Raw genomic sequence first — 4612 nt, 5'->3', positions numbered from 1 at the left:
GGCATACAGAGGCCAGGGCACAGCCCCAGGGATTGTTTAGGAGCTGTCCATTGATTTTGAAGCAGGGTCTCTCTGTGGTTTGGAGATTGCTAATGAGGCTGACTGGCTAGGCAGCCCCGGGGTCCTCCTGTGGACACCTCCTGTGTCCTAGCACTGGGATTACAAGTGTACAACATTAGGTCCAATTTTAAAATCATGGGTTCTGGGGATTGAACTCATGTCCTTGGGTTTGCACAGTGAAATATCCCCTTGGCATACTTTTTGTCGGACATAACCCGAAACAGGTAGAAATCTAGATGAGAAGAATAAGGGGACCGGGAGGTTTATTTATCCTGTAGGCCAAGAGCACTTGAAAACCACAGTGACGAAGGATGGGTAAGCCAGCCTGTTTGCAGTTTGGGGTACTGATAGAAGACTTTCCCTGCCCCCTGATGCCCGTCAGAGTCTGTGATCACTGGTGCTGAGCATGAAGGAAGAAATATGGAAGAAAATTAAAAAAAGAAATTGCTCCCAAGACACAGCAGGACTCCCTCTCTACCCTCTGTCCCTGGGATGATGAAACACATCTCACTCCATAGTGGAGGGCAGAAATCCTTCCCAAGAGCAAACCACGTCTGCTCTGGAGTGAGATAGATCCAGAGATGGATCCAGAGAGAGGGTACTGGCCTTTAGAGCCCACAGCGTTCTGCTTGTTGTGACTACAGACAGCATTTGTCAAACGCAAACAGCCCCAGGAGCCAAGCTAAGGTATTCTTCCCTTAGAAGAAGCAGAGCCTATGAGGAAGTCTGTGGGATGTTTGACATACTTCGCTAGCTGTCTTTGGGAAAATAAAACTGGCTCAGCCTGGAATAGTGCTCAGATTTACTTTGATGGGGAACGGGATCCATTTACCACATCCTGTGTATTGATCCCCTTCGGTCATCTTTGACACACTGCAGAAGTACAGAGAGAGAATACGAGGCCAATTGGTGGTTCTTTCAGCGGGTTTATGGTCTAGGAAGTCTTTCTGGTGATTATAGATGAACCCCAGTACTACACACACATATGGAATTTCATCTCTGGTACCAACCACCCCTGCAGCATCACTTAGAGGAAAAGTGTGGGCAACCTGTATAGGGATGCCAACAGGACTGCACATTTAGCTTTGCTTTACTTACTGAGGGACATGAGGGTGGGGAAGTGGGAAATCCACATCACATGTTCCTCTCCATTTACAAACTTTTCTAGTTCACACAATGGTGTGTGGTAAATATTTTCTATGTTCCCTTGATTCTAATGGGGAAGGCTGGGAGCTGTGGGTCCAAAGACCCAAGTTTCTGGGAGACGCTGTTACGAACCACACAGTCCTGGGTTAACCTATTTGGTTTATGCCTCCATTCCTTATTTGTAAAACAGGGGCCATAAAAATGGTAACTAACACCAGGTAGTGGTGGCTGGCGCACGGCTTTAATCCCAGCACTCCAGAGACAGAGGTAGGTGGATCTTCGTGAGGGCGAAAGCCAGCAGCAGAGTGAGTTTCAGGACAGCCAGGGCTACACAGAGAGAAACCCTGTCTCAAAAAACAAACAAACTAAAACAACAGCAACAAAAAATGGTCACTACCAATAGGCTTGTTATGATGGCGGAGTGAGAGCTCACCTCAGGATAAGTCAGATAGCGTAGTGTAGACCACATAAGCTGTTACTGTTGTTTATAGACTCTACCCAGGACTCATGAGTCCATTTCTGCTCAGAGAATTACTTAGAGTACAACACTAGCATCAGCAGAATGAAGAGACATTCAAAGTCTTTCTAGGAAGTGGAACCCAGTGTCTTAGGCAATATAAAAATACTCTGGGAACAATCTGCTACCCTCACGAGTGTGCCCACAGGAAGGCAGGGCTGGTTGGGCCAGGCCCATGAATCAAAGAACTTAACAATAACTTTGTTTTGTGTAAATTGAAGGAAATAGAAGCATAATGAGTAATAGGTAGCGAAAAAAATTAACAGTGACCCCGAATACCCGCCTCTATTTCCTGAAGTTACAATGAATCCTCGTAAGATTGGACACGCTTTGTCCTCACCCCTACCTCTGTTCTCGCCAGTCTCCCTTCCTATCTGGCGTACTTTGGACACAATAGAGCTGGTTTCACCTCCCTTCCAGTGGTCTTCCTTAATCTTAGTCAGAATCAAGGGGAGAAGAGATGTAGCTCAACTGGTGAAACAGTTGCCTACAAGTAAGAGGCCCCGGGTTTGTTCATCATCATTGCATAAAAGCTTGCACGGAAGTGCAAGTCTATGATGACAGCACTCTGGAGTTGCAGGAAGCAGGCCATCCTCAGCTACGGAGCAAGTGTGAGGCCAGCCTGAGCTGCCTGAGACTCTGCATCAACGTCAAATGGGCTGTGCTGATGGCTCACCTTTAACGATAAGCTGCTGGCAGCTCTGGTATTTGGAATCCATACAGGAGACCCAGTGCCCTCTTCTGGCTTCCATGGGTCCTGCATAATACCCGTACACACAAAACAAAACCTGTACACTCACCCTAGTCCCTCAGCCCCACCCTTCTTTGTTCTCTTTCTCACCTGGACCAACACCTTCAACACACCAAATACTTCATTTTTGTGGCTTTCTGTTGATCTACCACTAAGGGGATTAAATGTTTTCTTTGCTACTGTGTCCCAGGTGCTTAGGGCCAAAGCCTGGCTTCTGGCAGTGCTCAATGTTTGGGGGCTGACTATCAGTGAATTCGCCTACTCAGTTCACAGGCTGGGCTGGCTGGGCTCCAGCAGAAGTCTCTCCAGCACAACACTTGCTGGCCATTTGACTCCTAGAAGGTATTTCACACAATTCTTTCAGTGAGTGTATCCCTGGCTTTGTTTGCTAAGCTTGTGTCATCAGATTACCTACACAGTGTAATGTCAGACGGGAGGGCAATGGAGCTCTTGGCCTTGCTGTAAACTGATCTGAAGACTGTTGGGTTTGTACTTTATAAAACGAAAGTACCAGGTTGCTGAAAAATTCGACTTCCTTTTTGTCCCCCAGGATTTTAGATGACATTACTAGCTTACATTTTATGATTGAAAATATTTTGGTAAAAGCATTGCTTTTCCCCCCTAAACATTTTATTTTATTTTATTAATGGCTCCTTGGGTTATCTTTTCTTCCCCCTTTTCTACATTTCCTTCAATAATCAGATATTGCTTTAAAAAAAAAAAACCTTTTACTAGTCTATGAAATCTGCACAGCTCCTTGAAAAACAGAGAAATGTTTAAAGTTCCATCCTTATAGTCTTATCTCGTGTGTGTGTGTGTGTGTGTGTGTCTGTGTGTGCCAATTGCTTGGGCAACAGACCAGTGAAAGGTGAGAAGGACCCGGGATTAGGCAATTATCAGACAAGACGATTTTCTCATGTAAGGATCCAACGATATTCTCAAACCCTCAGTGGGGTTGACTTTGCACTTCAGGCTGACAATGGACAATGGGCCCATGGGCTTCTAAGAGACCTCTGTGGTACACGCAATGATCTCTTTGACATCCGAGAAGATGGTGTGAGGTTCGCTTTAGCTGAACAAGAAACACCAGCACAGCTGTGGCCACTTACGCGGTGTCCAGGACCAGAAGTTCCAGTGAAATTATCAAAAGGCCGCATGCTGCACAAAACTGTTTCACATGCACCACCTAAGACCGCGGCTATTTGGAGTTGACCTCTCTGATTGGCTGGGCCCTGAAGTTTTCTGAAAATGACATTAGAATGAGTTGTGTGGCTCACCACTTTTAGAGCAGTGGTTCTCAACCTATGTGTCACGACTCCCTTTTACAGGGGTTACCCGAGAACATTGGAAAACACAGATGTTCTTGTGATGATTTATAAGAGTAACAAAATGATAGTTTTGAAATAGCAACGCAAATAGTTTCACGGTCGGGGTCACCACAACGTGAGGAGCTGTATTAAAGCATCCCAGCATTAAGAAGGTTGAGAGCCCTGCTCTACAGCCATGGAAACCCCTTGTCCTTACTTGGCTCACAGCTGCTCAGGAGCTGAAATGGATGTGGAGGGGAAAGCATGGTGTGTGTTAAAACCTGATTTGCTCAGGCCTCCTGGAGTCTAAGGTAGCATGAACACATCCTCCTAGAAGAATCATGATATAATAATAAAAAAAACCTTACCTTAGATATGCTAGCAAGATTATTCTATATTTTTAAAGTTATTAAATCAGAAACATGTACTCTGGTGGACAACCCACATTTCCTTCTGCGAAGGGTCAAGCATTATGTTCCTAGAAATCCTACATTGCTTTGTGTAATTCATAATATTTTTTTTAATTTCAAAAACTGTAGGCCACCAGTTCAGAATGTTAAAATCTTTAATACAATTGTGAATGTAACCAGGAATGTTTATGTAATTATATTGAAATCCTCATAGAAATCAACTCCATGGTTCTTCAAGCGGTGGTTTGCTCAGCCCAAACGTAGACAGGTTAGCAGCAGACTTATTTTAGATGGATAATGTCCCCACTTCCTCCTCCTGGCAACCCAGTGAACCCAGCTTTTGCTTGAGTTTTAGGTCCAGGTAGCCCTTGTCAAGGGATCAAGGAAGGTAGCTTTCTTTATATTGTTATCACGACAAAAA

This window comes from Alexandromys fortis, unplaced genomic scaffold (genome assembly GCF_014885135.2).
Source record: "Alexandromys fortis isolate MF-2015 unplaced genomic scaffold, M_Fortis_MF-2015_v1.1 scaffold_207, whole genome shotgun sequence".
Lineage (NCBI taxonomy): Eukaryota > Metazoa > Chordata > Mammalia > Rodentia > Cricetidae > Alexandromys > Alexandromys fortis.
Note: the sequence above shows the minus strand (reverse complement) of the source record.